General features: G+C 34.4%; 1 pseudogene; it reads right to left on the reverse strand.

Annotated features, from left to right (window-relative positions):
- Positions 1-331: 331 nt before the first annotated feature.
- LOC123252889 overlaps positions 332-17,541 on the reverse strand; it is a 27,232-nt pseudogene continuing 10,022 nt past the window's right edge.

The raw sequence follows: 17,541 nt of genomic DNA on the forward strand, positions 1-17,541 counted from the left end.
ACCATTTCAGTAATCTCGTTATGAGACATGGTCTGAAAACAGTGCTTGTCCCAATTTGGCATTTTAGTCATTTATCTAAGAATCAGCCTGGCCTAAAACCTATAAAAATGCTAAAAACCTCTGATTAAGTTAGAGATATGTAAATTGATTTTTTGAAATAAATTATGTAAGCTTGATTGTGAATATTTATAATAGGGAGAAATCATGGGGTGATTTTTCTTTCCCACCATCAAGATAATGGGTTTCTGGTATCAATATCAACACCAGTGTTTGAGGGTCAAAAACCCTGTATCAGAAGAGACTTGTCAGGAACATGAGTCTTCATTCATCTCTAACTCCTACCCAAATGTAGTACCTTCCGCAAAATGGCTTGGTCCCCCCAATAACACTTTTGCAGTCCATTCCAATAGAGAAAAGGCATCATATCAGCTTTCATAACACACATGAAGAGTCATTATTTATTCTGATCAAAGAAGAAAGTTTCTAGAGGCTGAGTGCTGAGGTTAAACTCAGCAAGTATCTATCAGTCTGTTGTAGTTCATAACAAGTGGACAAGATGTATAGCCATCATACTTATTGCCTGATTTTTCATTCATTATCTAGGAAATTGTTTTGTCAAGTATTCTGGAATGGGCAGCTATTGTGGCAGCCCTCTTGGATGTAGGAAGGCTGATACAGTCTTCAATGCCAAAATCATTTGGGTACTTCTTGAGATGTAAAGTTTCTTTGTCAACATCTACTCAGCCAGCAGCATTTGCAACAAGACTTTCCCTGACCACATCTGGTGGCCTGATGAGTAGAGTGGCATGAAGAATCTCATATGAAATCACTCTGGTCTCATCAGGTTTGTCCAAGTTCTCAAACACTCTCTAATGTTTGTGTGACTGAACTTCAATGAGGTTTCCCCAGTAGGTCATTTTGAGGTCCCTGGCCTTGATAATTTCTTCTAGGGCATCTGCATATTTCTTAACCCCCAAAATGGCTCCCAAGCAAGTATTAAAATTACTTTGGCATTGACTCACTTTCTTGTCTTCCTGAAGTAGGCTTCTGACAAATACATGATCTTCTGTGGAGCCTCTGCACACTTAATTGGAGTATTTGGGAAAGTAAAGACATCATTGCCCTCTTTGAAGTATTGCATAGCATCCCATATTTTCTACCCAGTTTTAGAAGAAGAATTATACCAAATTTTATGATATCTAAAACCTTCATGCAAACCTTTGACCTTGTCAAATTCCAGTTTGATTCCAAGAGCAATGATGAAATACTTATAACTAATCTCTTTGCCACTATCAATGTAGAAGCAGTTTTTGTCAGGTTCCAGGTCTACCTCTCTGCATTTGATCTACTCTAATCCTGAAGGAATAACATTTGCCATGGAAGGATCAGATGATGACAGCTGTTTGGCACCAGCACCCACCAGAGTCTACAAAGGCTGGTAAAAATATTTCTCACGACTCAATAATGGCTATATTTTCAGCACCCACTTTTTTCTTCATTTGGGAGATCATGAAAATTCCACCATAGCCTCAGCCCAGGACCAGTACCTCATAGTAGTCCTTGATGGCACAGGGGGTCCCTGTGTGCAGCTCAAACTTGCTAGCCTCCTGAGTTCCCCTTTGAAAGAAAGAGGAAAGAAGTTGGGGGACATATCTAGGGGAGTCATCCTTGATCTTGGCCAATCCATCAGTGTTTCTTTAGGATCTGTCTCTTTTACAGGAGCTGAGTACTCCACTGGCAATGAGGGAACACAGGAAACTTCCACATTTCTACCTTAAACCTCCATGAGAGAGGTGTAGGTAGGTGAGCCAATAGGGGTATTTGCAGAGCAACAGGGTATTGCCTCCTCTGGGCTGGGGCATAACCAAAAAAAAAAATAGAGCCCAGTTCCTAGAACACTTTTTCACATGATAATTGATAGTTTTTGATTTCTTTGTCTAAAAACTGCCTGTTTATATCATTTGACAAATTGTCAATTGGGGAATGGCTTGATTTCTTATACATTTGACTCAGTTCTTTATATATTTGAAAAATTAGACCTTCATTAGAGAATTTTGTTATGAAATTATTTTTCTCAGTTTGTTTTATTTTTTTCCTTTGTAATTTTGGTTGCATTGGTTTTGGTTGTATAAAACCTTTTTAATTTAATATAATAAAAATTATTAATTTTATATTTTGTAATGTTCTCTGTTAGCTGTTGCTTATTCTTAAATTCCTTCCCTTCCCATATAACTGAGAGTTTTACTATTCTATGTTCAACTAATTTATTTATGATTTCACTCTTTATATTTAAGTAATTTACTCATTTTGAATTTATCTTGTGTATAGGATATAAGATGTTGACATAAACTTAATTTTTTCTATACCATTTTTCCCAGAAATTTTGTCAAATAGTGAGTTCTTATTCCAAAAACTGGAATCATTCTGAACTTGATCAGGTCAGGGATACTCAAATTCTAGCCACAGGCATTGGCACAAGTTTTTGGGCTCACTGTGTACTTGATCCAATCAAGCACATAATTGATTGCTGTGTCCTAGAGCTCTACTCTAAGCCCCTGGCAAAAAAGATCTAGATCCCTCTCTTGGGTCAATCAACTACCCTAAATTTGAATCTATGTTCTCACCACAGACCTAAAATGGGACTCCTGACTTCACTATGGGTCCTCACAGATCAGCACATTTTAGCCCAGACTGCCCTGGGCTGGGATTCTGGACTTCACCACAGGTTTTAAACCTCAAGGAGTGTGCATGTACTTGGACCACTATTTGCCCAGGCAGAGTACTAGGGTCTGAATGTTAGCATGGTATCAGGTTCAGAACCTGGCACAAAAGATGTAGAGTGGAGTTATGTGGCTTGTTTTTAGTTTGCTCTTTGATCCTTCCTATGGTCTTGCTGACTGTGCTCCCGTCTCACCCCAGTGCCACAGATATTCTCTGCATGCCTTTCAAATATTTCATTTCTTGGAAGTTGTTTCTCTCTCTCTTCTGGTTGGTTCTTTCACTCCAGGATTTTTTGGGGTGTTGTATTAATATTGGTTGGAAGGGATTCTCATGGTGATATTGAGCTTCTCTGCTCTACTCTGCCAACTTGGCTCTACTTCCTGGAGTTAGCAATTCCACTTTTGTTGTTGTTTAGGTTTTGTTGTTGTTTAGGTTTTAATGATGTATGTTTAAATAAAATTTTGTCACCATCAATGAATGAATAAAATATATATATACAAAGTACATTTTGTGTGGGTATGTATATATAGATATAAAGTACTGTTGTAAACACAGGGGAAAATGACAGAAAAGCAAAGGAGTACCTACTCTAAAGAAGTTCATATTCCAATATGCAAGGTAATAGTTACAGAACACAGAAAAGGATGATCATAAATAAGTTATGACTCTTGGGACTTCTGGGTTAGGATGGCTGCAGAGTAGAAGCAGGGCTCTTTACTCTCCTCACTACCAACCACAAGCATACCTCCAAAGGACAGAAATACCAAATCCAGATGAAAGAAGGGACTCCACAATAGGGTGCAGTATTGTAAGTATGTGGGATTTGGGCTTTTCCATGCTATAAGGTGGGGGAAATAGCTCCCATCAAAAGTTGAGCTGATCAAACCTCCCCAACCCCACCACCAGTCAGAGGCTGAGCACCAGAGACAGAGAGAGGAGGGTTGCAAAATCTCGCTTCTTGGCAGCTAACTGGGAGCACTAAGAGCTTACCCCTGAGAGCAACAAGACTTCAGACCCCAGAAGGCTGGAGAGCACAGACCTTGGGCTCAGGAGTGGGGCTGACAGAGACAGCAGACAGTGGAAGCTGCTCAGCACTCTGAGACTCAGAGGAAAACCTCATGCAGAAGAGCAAGTGTAGGCCAATTTCCAGGCTCTGAGCAGCCAACTAGGACCACGGGGGCTTGACCCTGAAAATAGCTAGACTAGAGATCTCAGGAGGCCAGGGAGCTCAGACCATGGGCACAGGAGTGAGGTTGAGAGGGGCCATGGATAGAGGAGGCCTAGCAGAGAGTGGAAGCCAGTGGAAGCCAAAGTAATCTCGGGCAAAAACTGTTCCCTAGCTCTATAGAAGGAGAGTCTGCCTGCCTCACTCAGACATCTGGCTGAGAAAGCATAATAATGAAAAGCAAGGCTCAAGAAATAACCACGAAAAAGACCAAGAAAAAAGCTCTAACACTTGACAACTTCTACACAGAAAAAAAAAAAAAGAAATCAGAGGAGGATAAACTATTTAAGACATCCAAACCTTTCCCCTAAAATAAAAATTGGTCACAAGTTCTTGAAGAGTTCAAATCTGAGATCATGAGAAAGATGGAAGAGATAAGGTAAGAAAAGTGGGAATTAGTTCAAAAAGAAAATACTTTTAAAAGGCAGAATTTCACAATTGATAACTGAGGTTCAGCAATCAAATTAAATGATAAGCAAAATGAAGATCAGAAATGACCAGCTAGAAGCCATGAAGAGCCAGATAGACCAGATTGAAAAGGAAAATCAAAAGATTGTAGCCAAAAATGAGTCTTTTAAAGGCCAGAATTGGGTAAGTAGAAGCCAATGTTCTCACAAGACAACAAGAGTTAATAACGCAAAGTCAAAAGACTGACAAAATAGAAGGAAACATGAAATATCTCAATGAGAGGATGATAGATCAAGAAAACAGGTCTAGAAGATACAACTTGAGAATAATTGGTCTTCCAGAAAAATCAGAGACAAATAGAAATCTAGATATCATACTACAAGAAATTATGCAAGCAAAAGAAGGCAGGAGTGGCAATCATGATTTCTGATAAAGCCAAAGTAAAAACAGATCTGATTAAAAGAGATAGGGAAGGTAATTGCATCATGATAAAAGGCAGAATAGATAATGAGGAAATAATAGTACTCAACATGTATGCACCAAATGGTATAGCATCCATATTTCTAAAGGAAAAACTGGCAGAGTTCAAGGAGGAAATAGATAGTAAAGCTATACTAGTGGGAGACCTAAATCTTCCTCTATCAGATCTATAAAAATCAAACCAAAAAATAAGTAATAAAGAGATAAGAGGTGAATTCAACCCTAGAAAAATTAGATTTAATAGATATGTGGAGAAAAATAAATAGGTACAAAAAGAAATGCACCTTTTTTTCAGCTGCATGTGGTACATTCACAAAGACCAATCATGTACTAGGGCATAGAAACATGGAAAACAAATGAAAAAGAGCAGAAATCATAAATGTAACCTTTTCAAATCATAATGCAATAAAAATAATAATCAGTAAGGGTACATTGACAGGCAAATCAAAAACTAATTGGAAATTAAATAATATGATTCTCCAAAATCAGATGAAGAACAAATCATAGAAACGATTAATAATTTATTTGAAAAGAATGAAAATGATGAGACATCCTACCGAAATCCGTGGGATGTAACCAAAAGCAGTTCTCAGGTGGAAATGTATATCATTGAGTGCATATAATAACAAATCAGAGAGGGCAGAGGTCAATGAACTGGGCATGTAAATCAAAAAACTAGAAAGAGAACAAATTAAAAATCTCCAGTTAAAAACTTAAGTAAAGACTATAAAAATCAAAGAAGAAATCAATAAAATTGAAAGTAAAAGAACTATTGATATAATAAATAACACTAGAAGCTGGTACTTTGAAAAAAATAAAATTGATAAAGTACTAGTCAATCAAATTTAAAAAAGAAAAAACAAAACCAAATTATCAGTATCAAAGATGAAACGGGAGACTTCACCTCTAATAAAGAGGAAATCAAGGCAATCATTAAAAAATATTTTGCCCAACATATGGCAATAAATATAGCAATCTAGGTGATATTGTTGAATATTTACAAAAATATAAATTGCCCAGATAAACAGTAGAAGAAATAGAATACTTAATCCCATATCAGAAAAAAAAAATTTAACAAGCCATTAAAGAATTCCCTAAGAAAAAATCCCCAGGACAAGATGGTTTCACAAGTGAATTCTATCAAACCTTCAAAGAACAGCTAATTCCAATACTATACAAACTATTTTGCTTTAATAAGCAAAGAAGGAGTTGTACCAAATTCCTTTTATGACACATATATGGTACCATTCACATAATTGACCATATCAACAAGCAAACCAACTAAAACCACATGATTATCTCAATAAATGCTGAAAAAGCCTTTGACAAACTACAACAACCATTCCTACCGAAAATATTAGAAAGTATAGAAATAGAAGGGCCTTTCCTAAAAATAATAAATAGTTTATATCTAAAACCATGAACAAATATCATCTCCAATGGGGATAAATTAGAAGCCTTCCCAATAAGATCAGGAGTGAAACAAGGATGCCCATTGAAACCTCTATTATTTAACATTGTACTGGAAACACTAGCAGTAGCAGTTAGAGAAGAAAAAGAAGATGAAGGTATTAAAATAGGCAATGAGGAGACCAAACTATCACGCTTTGCAGATAATATGATGATCTACTTAAAAAATCCTAGAGAATCAACTAAAAAGTTAGTGGAAATAATCACCAACTTTAGCAAAGTGGCAGGATACAAAATAAATGCACATATATCATGAGCATTTCTATATATCTCCAACATATCACAGCAGGAAGAGTTAGAAAGAGAAATTCCATATAAAATCACCCTAGACAATATAAAATACTTAGGAATCTATCTGCCAAGACAAACAGAGTAATTATATGAACACAACTACAAAACCCTTTCCACACAATTAAAACTAGATCTAAATGACTGGAAAAACATTGAGTGCTCGTTGGTAGGATGACCTAACATAATATAAATGACCATCATACTCAAATTAATTTACCTATTTAATTCTATACCTATCAAACTACCAAAAAACTTTTTACTGCATTAGAAAAAAAAAACTATAGTAAAGTTCATTTGGGAAAACAAAAGACCAAGAATGTCAAGGGAAGTAATGAAAAAAATATAAAAGAAGGTGGCCTCACAGTACCAAATATTAAACTGTACTATAAAACATTAGTCATCAAAACAATATGGTACTGGTGAAGAGATAGAAAGGAGGATCAGTGGAATTGTCTTGGTGTAAGCAATCTCAGCAAAACAGTCTAAGATAAACCCAAAGAACCCAGCTTTTGGGAGAAAAACCCACTATTTGATAAAAAACTGCTGGGAAAATTGGAAAACAATATGAGAGAGATTAGGCCTAGATTACTATCTCACACCCTATACCATGATAAATTCAGAATGCGTTAATGACTTGAATATAAAGAAGGAAATTATAAGTAAATTAGATGAGCATGGAACAGTTTACTTCTCAGATTTATGGGAAAGGAAAGCATTTAAAACAAAACAAGAGTTAGAAAAAATTCACAAAATGTAAAATAAATAATTTTGATTACATTAAATAAAAAAGATTTTGTACAAAGAAAACCAATGCAATCAAAATTAGAAGGGAACCAACAAATTAGGGGGGAAATCTTTATTATAAAAAACTCTGACAAAGGTCTCATTACTCAAATATATTGGGAGCTAAATCAATTGTATAAAAAAATCAATCCATCCCCCAATTGATAAATGATCAAGGGAAATGAATAGGAAAATTGCAGATAAAGAAATCAAAACTATCAATAAGAACATGAGAAAGTGTTTTAAATCTCTAATAATTAGATAAATGCAAATCAAAAGAACTCTGAGGTATCATCTCACACCTAGCAGATTGGCTAAAATGACCACAGTGGAGAGTAATGAATCTTGGAGGGGATGTGGCAAAAGTGGGATATAAATGCATTGTTGGTGGAGTTGTGAACTGATCCAACCATTCTGGCTGGCAATTTGGAACTATGCTCAAAGGGCTATAAAAGAATGCCTGCCCTTTGATCCAGCCATACTATTGTTGGGTTTGTACCCCAAAGAGATCATAGATAAACAGACTTATACGAATATATTTATAGCTGCACTCTTTGTGGTGGCAAAAAATTGGAAAATGAGAGAATGTCCTTTGATAGGAGAATGGCTGAAGAAATTGTGGTATCTTTCGGTTGTGGAATTCTAATGTCCTCAAAGGAATAAAGAACTGGAGGAATTCCATGTAAACTGGAATGACCTCCAGGAATTGATGCAGAGTGAAAGGAGCAGATCCAGGAGAACATTGTACAGAGAGACTGATACACTGTGGTACAATTAAACATAATGGACTTTTTCTATTAGCAGCAATGCAAGGATTCAGAGCAAGGCTGAGGGACTTATGAGAAAGAAAACCAGTGACATTCAGAGGAAGAACTGTGGGAGGAGAAACACAGAAGAAAAACAACTGCTTGAACACATGGTCTGATGGGGATATTATTGGGGATGTAGACACTAATCGTTAACTCTTGTCCACCTATCAATAATATGGAATTAGGTCTTGATCAATGATACATGTAAAATCCAGTGGAATTTTGCATCAGATAAGAGGGATTAATGGAGTTTGGGGGAGAGGAAAAGAACATGAAATATGTAACTATGGGAAAAAATTCCAAATAAAAATTGAAAAAAAAAGAATTTATTATTCTTGATCATAGAAATTATGAAACCATATAGAATTCAAAATCCGCTAGTTTTAGTGGTCTCCCAAACTCATCCAAACAAACGATGTGGAAAAAGCACTTGCTTTGATCTCAGGAAGATCTGTATAAAATCTAGCCTCAAATTTAATGTCTATATGACCTTGGACAGTTCATATGTTCACTATTTACTTCCATTTCCTCATATGTACATAAAAAAGATACCATAATTGTACCCATCTTACAATATTATAAAGATGAAATAAAATTATATGTTTAAGTACTTAGAACAGATCCCAGCACATAGTAATTCCCTTACTCCTTCATTCAATTGAAAAATATCATTACAAAGACAAAAATTTTGTAATATATTTCCACATAAACTATCTTAGTATGGACAATAGTATACCCCTGAAAGATGTTGACTTATGATTGAGTTGAATTTTATAAGGGCTGGTACTAAATTCTTCATGAGGTGAATAAAGGTTTCATATCTACATTCTATGTATAATTTAATAAAAGCCAAAATTATCCTCTCTCTTTTTTCTCTCCATAGTTCAGATTTGTTACATCAAAAATGAACTTTAAAAGCTAGTATTGTCCTGGAAGAATCTTGCACAGAAACATGGAACTCAATATATTTTACAGGTATGCATAAGTTGTGAGTTCTATCTACAATAATATATGCATCCTTATGGAAAACCAAAATGTTTTCCTTTATTTCCATTTCTTAAAATGCTCTTTTAATGAAGTATAACATCATCTGTTATATATTTTCTGTTTATAAAACATCACTTCTTAAAAGCTAGGCAAGCAAAAATTTCAGCACCATCTGTTCTTCTGAAGAAAAATAAAGTAAACATGAGTTATATTGGCATGGAAAATAAAATTCATGCATATCAGATGTAGTATTTTCAATGATATTTCAGTCTCAGGGCTTAGCTGCTAAGGAAAAGGAGTGTGATTCTTTTGGCATTTTATCACTCTCTCTGCTGAAACAGGATTTCTTAATAGTGGCATCTAGGAACCAAATTTCTCTTCATGATCAAAAGAGAGTATATCTTTATTTTCTTAATCTGTTCCTTAATTCAGTGTTATAATTACCTGATTTTCTTGCCATGTATTTCAAATATGGAGGTCTCAAAATAAAAAAATAAAATTTTTCAAAGTGCCATAATAAAATAACCAAAAAACATAGTATCAATATCTCAGTAAATAAAATAGGAAATTTTAAATGTACAAAATTATGAGCTTTTGGTTTTGTAAAAATCTAATGAAGTTAACTTTGGAAGAGATACAATTAACTGAGGAAAAAAGCAACTTTATTTTTTTATTTTCATTTTTTTGTATTTTATTTGTATTTTATTTTATTTTTTACAATATTTTTCCATGGTTACATGATTCATATTCTTTCCTTCTCCTCCAAATCATCCTCCTCTCCCCATACCCGACACACAATTTCACTGGGTTTTACATGTATCTTTGATCAAGACCTATTTCCATATTATTCATAGTTGCACTAGGGTGATCTTTTAGCATCTACATCCCCAACAATATCCCCATCAACCCATGTGTTCAAGAAGTTGTTTTTCTTCTGTGTTTCTCCTCCCACAGTTCTTCCTCTGAATGTGGATAGTATTCTTTCTCATAAGTCCCTCAGCATTGCTCTGGATCCTTGCATTGCTACTAGTAGAGAAGTCCATTATGTTCGATTGTACAGTTTCTGTGTATAAGGTTCTCCTGGCTCTGCTCCTTTCACTCTGCATTAATTCCTGGAGGTCATTCTAGTTCACATGGAATTCCTCCAATTCATTATTCCTTTGAGTACAATAGTATTCCATCACCAACAGGTATCACAATTTGTTCAGCCATTCTCCAATTGAAGGTCATTCCCTCATTTTTCCAACTTTCTGCCACCACAAAAGTCATGGCTATAAATATTTTTGTACAACTGTTTTTCCCTGTAATCTCTTTGGATTATCAACACAGCAGTGATATGGATGGATCAAAGGGCAGACAGTTTTTATAGCGTTTTTGGCATAGGTCCAAATTCCCATCCAGAATGGTTGGATCAATTTACAACTCCACAAGCAATGCATTAATGTCTCTATTTTGCCACATCCTCTCCAACATTTATTATTTTCCTTTGCTGTCATGTTAGCTAATCTGCTAGATGTGATGTGGTACCTCAGAGTTGTTTTGATTTGCATTTCTCTAATTACAATATATTTGGAACACTTTTTCATGTGTTTGTTGATAGTTTTGATTTCTTTATCTGAAAATTGCCTATTCATGTCCCTTGCCTATTTATCAATTGGGGGATGGCTTGATGCCACAGCTTTCTCAGAAAGGCACTACTTAGAATATAACTGTTCAGAAATTTAATTAAAAGTTTCAGTTGTTCCTCCCCAACCCTTGCTCATCCTATTAGACTATCAAATTTCAATATAAGTTTTACCATCCTTTAAACTCATCAGCATCACAAAATAGCTCCCATGATAAATATCATCCATAGTTTGAGCAAATCTATATACCAACAGTCTCACACAGAATCTCAATGGAAATCCCAGTGCAATTTTATGAGAGCAGAGAATACTGTTACTTTGCCTTCTGATTTAATGGTAAAAAACTTAGTATTTATTATTGCTCTTTGACTGCAGTTTCCTATACAAAATCTTGACTTTTAAAATATAATTTAAATGATAATTTTTTAGTATTTCTAAATACTTGCATATTTAAACTCATTCATTTTGTTTAGGATCATACAGAATGTGACAAAGATAACATTTAGTTGTATATATATATATTTTTTCAAAACCTTATCTTCTGTGTATTGGCTTATAGGTGGAAGAGTGGTAAGGGTGGGCAATGGGGCTTCAAGTGACTTGCCCAGGGCCACACAGCTGGGAAGTGTCTGAGGCCCGATTTGAACCTAGGACCTCCAGTCTCTATACCTGACTCTCAATCCACTGAGCTACCCAGCTGCCCCCTCATGTATATTTATTTTTGAATATAATAATATTGCCAATGATTAAGAAAAGAACTACAACCATGGATGGAAATATAATTGATCATCATATGGTTCTTATTCAGAACTTTAAAATAAGTTCAATGTTTCAAGATATTGCATCAATCTATGCTAACATTAGCAAGAGGAAAGAAGTCATGATCATTCATTAGTATTAAATTTTGCAGAATTGCCTGCATATAGTAAAAAAAATAGCATAGATAATATATATCACTTTATTATTTACCATTGATGATATTTATGATAAGGACATAGAGATTTCTAATATTTTTTCAAAGGAATTCATTTTGGCTTCCTAGACAGGAAATATGGCCTGAATGATCAGCATCCTTAAAGATAAAAGCCATTGCTTTGATAAATTTGTCTTAATTTACTTTCTAGTTAACATGAGCTTCCATGTAACCTTTTTTTCTGGTGGCATTATTCATTGAAGATCAATAAGTTTAGATCTCAAAATAAATTTTATATGTTCTATATAAAAAAGACTAAATGGTTAGGTATAAAGAGAGAAAAAGAGAATACATATGTTGCAGCATACATATTGGTGGAGTTACATTTGGGAAAATCTGTGTTTAAGTCATAGCATAGCACTGACACCAACCAGCTATGTGGATATGGTCAAATAATTTTGCCTCTTAGTTACTGAATCAGCTCTAAATCTGTAAATTATGGATGACTAAATTATAGTTTGGAGTCATGCCTTTGTGTATATAAATGCATTTAAATATATACCTATAAAGTCATATACACATATGTGTTTATACATTTATGTAATGTATGTATGAAATTGCAGGTTCCTCTCAAATTTATTGATCATTGAAAACAAAATCATATATTACAAATCTTGTTAGTACTTTTGTGGTTTTTCATTAAAAAGTGCTTATGCATAATTGTGGCATAAAGATGGAATCAATATTTTCTCAAAAGATGCTTGAGAAAATTCAGTTTTCAGAACTCTAATGCCTTCAAACTTGCATAATCACAATAATCAACTTAATACAGGAAAAGTCTGTCTAGTCATGAAAGATGCACTGTGTTGATTACTCAAAGAGAAACAACTTCAAATACATAGGCAAATTCTCAGTGTTATTCCTCTTAGATGCAAATTGTTCTTCCTTTCACTTGTTTCAATATCTTTTTCCTCACTACTCTTTGCCTTAAGAATTATCTCTTCCAGTGTCATTCAATGAAAGTTTCTCCTTCAATATTCAAATTAACTTTCTATATCATTTTTAGCAATTTATTTATCTATTTTTTAGATATACTTTCTCCTTTTTCAATGACTTCCACTTCAGTTATGGTTTTCCCTCCCATCTCCTTTCTTTGTCTTAATTCAAAATCCAAACTGATGCCATTACTAATATTGTGATCTCACATTACTCAAATTCCTTAATGCAATTACTTTGTGTTGCATTTAAATTTAGCTATTCCCCAGGATGACTGAATCTTAAATCTCATCATTGCAAAGAATTACTCTCCCTCCATAATTTTTATAACAAAATTATTCTCTTAGGTCATACATTTCTCTTACTGAACTCAAACTAGTTACTTATTTTACAGAGCCTATTTTTCCTTCTCTGTTCTTATTCAAATATTAGGGTCATCCTAATACTAATAGCCAAAATCTTTCTTCTTACCATTTTTGACTTACTATAGAAGATATCACTCATCAATCCTTGATGAGTTTGAACTTTTTTTAGCAATCTATAAGCTGAAAAATGCTTTAAAATGTGATTGATGACTTTAGTTCAACATTCATTTTATATATTTCAATTTGAAGTATTTAATTTATAGGATTTTCATCCTGAATATATAATTCTCTATTTCTCTACAAAAAGAAACAAATTATATTTTAAAAAGAGAAAAAATACCCATGAGAGTAGTTAAGATAACAAATATTAAAACATATTAAAAATAATCTAATTAAGAAGATTGTTATAAAAAGATTGATGGGATCTGGATGGGGGTTAATTGTGGGTATTGAATCTTATGTGGGACACCTAAGACAGGATAGTGCACCCAGAAGGATGACCCACTGCAGTAGATGTTGTTAGAATATATTGAATCTGCTTATCCCAAACACCAGATGATAACAGTATCCCAGGGCTAACAACCAAGTAAGAATCTGCTATTAGATTTATTCAGCTAGATCTGCCTAACTGAAGCCCTGTACCTTGGATAATGCTTAAGTATGACTGTGGATTGATAACTGTTTCTGTAGAATACAATACTCCTCTTCCCTCAAGTTGTCACTGGATATAATTCACTAAAGCCCACTAGACATTTTTTTTTATTTTTTTATAATTTTTTTTTTTAATTTTAAATCCTTAACTTCTATGTATTGACTTATAGGTGGAAGAGTGGTAAGGGTAGGCAATGGGGGTCAAGTGACTTGCCCAGGGTCACACAGCTGGGAAGTGTCTGAGGCCAGATTTGAACCTAGGACCTCCCATCTCTAGGCCTGGCTCTCAATACACTGAGCTACCCAGCTGCCCCCAGCCCACCAGACTTTTGATGAAGCTCATCGATAGTAAGTTTAAGATGATTGATTGTCTAATAAACTTAGGGAGGAGGAAGAGGATAATGACAGGGAGAATAGGAGGAGGAAGTTCTTAACTGTTCAAAGCTAATTAAATTATTGATGAAACTTCTAATATACTGCTGATCACGGTTTGGTTGATAAAAGCCTGGTTGGGCTATCGAGGCCCAACCTAAATCCAAGGTTATAGTGCTGAATGAGATGTTGTTCTTCTCAGTTAGTGAAATTCAGGAACAGGGATTGATGAAGTAGATTTGTAGTTGGTTGCTGGTTGCTGGTTGAATAAAGCTCACCTAAGGCCTACCCAAACCACCCTTCCAATTCAATATCTCAATTCTGAGATCAAGTGGCTCCGAATTCCTGGCTTTTATATCTGAACCTAACTACCCTTGGCTCCTGCCAAGCTCCTGCCAGGCTCAGTTCATTCCACATTCTATTCAGGTAACTGTCCATCATCCTGACTTCAACATGGCTGTCAAATATATTATTACAAGATCTAATCAGTTTACATTGTTTTATGCCTCTTTAGAGTTCTGCATCCTTTACATGTAATTCTATTAGATATCCAGTTTTATAATATCATAACCATAAATTAAGTAGTAAGTAAAAAACCCAAATGTTGATTGAATTATTGAGTATGAAATTAGTAATCAATAATAACACTGAGGAAAATTACAAGGAAATTCCTTTGAAGTTCCTTGACAAGATATTTGTGCTGAAAGAATTTGCACATGCCTTTACCTTTTTGGAATATGTCCAGAGGAGTCCAAGACTTGGGGTTTATAATGTCTCAGCTACAGAATGACTTTGGCTATTTTTAAATGTGTATAGAACAGAGACAATGTAATCTTCCCCCAAAAGAAAATTAAAAAAAATAATTTTTATTTTCTTAAAGGATCTTCTAGAAGAGGATATTGTGGAAGAAAGATGTAACAAACCAAACGCCCTTTTAGGAGGAGTTTGTGTAATCTGACTATCCTTATAAAATATAAAGATTTGTCAATTTCCAGTATTTTTCTTTTATAAATAACATTATAGGTAGTAATACACATTGTGGTCTTCTACCTCTCCAAAAAGAAGAGATGTAACTGCATTTTCTCAGTTCAGCATTTTTATTTCTTTATCAAAGGCTTTCAATACTTCCTTAATTTTTTCATATAAATTATTTCTTATGACATGTTAGCATTGCATTTTATTCATGTACTATATTTCTAGTTGTTGGCTATTATTGAAAAAATGTGCTTGAATATTTATCAGCTTATAGGTTATATTTTTATATCCCAAATATTTTTGTATTTCTTTTCCTTTGGGATACACTCCTAGTAATGAGATTTCTTAATCTAAAGTCATCCACATGTTAATAATTTATTTAGTATAATATCAAATTCATTTCCAAAACTTTAGAACAATTCAGAGGTTTATTAGCAGTGTGTTAATGCCTCCCTATTTACAATCCCAAAGACTTTGGTTATTATCATCTATGTTTAATTTTTCCAATTGTAAAGATTGAAATTAATATTCAATGCCTCCAAAGTATGATATTTAAAAGGATTTTTATTTAAAAGGCCCTGGGGAAGACCCTAACTCACCCTTCACCACAGGGCCTTCTCTCCACAAAGCCCCAACAACATGCCCACCATAACCATATCCAAAACAGCCCGCAAAACCAACAACCAATAGGAAAAGGCCAAAGGCCTCATGGGTATGGTGAAAAGGAGTTTGGGTAATGTAGTTTTAACTCACAACCAATAGGAAAAGGCTTAAGAATTATGGGTAATGTAGTTTTAAAGGGACTACAAGGTATTTTCAACTTTACTTTCCCCCCTGTGATCCTTTGGCAGGCAAGTCTCCCCAATGGATCATGAAAACAATCAAATTAAAGTTTACAATAATTCAGAGATAAAAGGGAAATAAAAGGGAGAAAGAACAAAACCAATGTTTGATGCATTGACAATAAGCCATTTAGGGGGCAGTCCCCTTTTTCTGGCATAAAAATAAATTTTCTGGCATTCAAAATAAATACATTCAACCCCTCAAAGTTCAAATTTGGCATGTCTTGAAATTCACTCTGGATCTCTTGCAGTAGTGTGTGGTCTCTGCATGCATCTTCATGGTGTCTTCTGGATTCTGGGAGGTTGTCTTCTGTTATAAATTAGGGTCTAATTCAAATCCAAATTTACAGAAGTAACATAGTCACCCAGAGGAGAACAACTTTACATTTCCCCCCTGAGGAAAATATGGGGATACACATGGGAATCACACAGGAATACCTGGTCAAGGCATAAGGTATATGAATCAATTCTCAAAACATCAAAAAGTACAAAGAAAAAATAAAAAGGAAAAAAAAAAGAAAAAGAAAGGAGAAAAAAATAACCTCTGAGGAAAATACAGGATTTTTTTTTAAATGTGTGAAAGGAAAAAATTCTTGGAACAAGAAAAAGGAAAAAAATTCACAAATCAAAGCAGGTTCCTGTAGCAATCCATGAGGTGAGGTTGGAATAGGTTTCTTACAGGCGAGTGGTCAGTTTACCTCTATCAGCATGGATTTTATTAAAATACTATTCTCCCTTCAAATCTTGGCCATCCTCCTCATTTTTAATCATAACAGTTTGGCAAACCAGAAGGTCAAAATTCAAACTCTCAATTTTCCAGATAGCCTAAAGAGAGCCATGCCTGTTTTTTGGCTGTCTTGCTCAGCTTTTTTGGGCATTTTTTTTAAAAAAGGGAAGTGGCCTTGCTAGCCATGCTTTTGATAAAAGCAACAACATGTTTTTGCCTCAGGCGGGACTCAGCCAGCCAGTCCAGCTCAAACCACCTTTGGAGGTCAGGCCAGCTGATTCTGGCTTTTGGCTTTAAAACCAAAATGCCAGTCCCCAGTGCCTGTGATCTTTGCCGATTATACTGCTGCTAATTTTGCTTATTTCGTTGATTTTCCTATTGCACTGAACTATTTTAAGTTAATGAAGTTTGTGGTTGCTAGATTAATTCTATTTGTGATTTTATTGTAACTCCCAAATAATGAGAAAAATCTATTAAAACTGGTAAGAGATTTTGACCAGCTTGTTATCTGATACTCATTATATTTCCTAATTTATTCCAGGTTTCATTTTTACTGTGATCATAAACAGTGCTGTGGTCTCCTACCATTTGAAAGTTACACATTTTAAAATTATAAATCGCCTTAATTGTGTTCAACTTTGGAGAGTTTGGTGCCTGCCTTGAGATTTAAATTGTAATTTTATGAGAGGTCTTTTAAAAATTTACTTTAGATGCTTAGTACCCTTCTATATAAATGATAAGGTTTTATGTATTTATTTTAAAGAATTATTGTCTTAAAGGATAAGTTTTATATATTTTATTGTGAAGAATTGTTGTCTTATATTTTTTATATTAGTTTATGTTTTAGCCTCTTTTATCAGAAGGGTCTAGAATTCTTGAGGATAATTTAGACCAGAAGGTT

Source organism: Gracilinanus agilis, chromosome 1 (assembly GCF_016433145.1).
Source record: "Gracilinanus agilis isolate LMUSP501 chromosome 1, AgileGrace, whole genome shotgun sequence".
NCBI lineage: Eukaryota > Metazoa > Chordata > Mammalia > Didelphimorphia > Didelphidae > Gracilinanus > Gracilinanus agilis.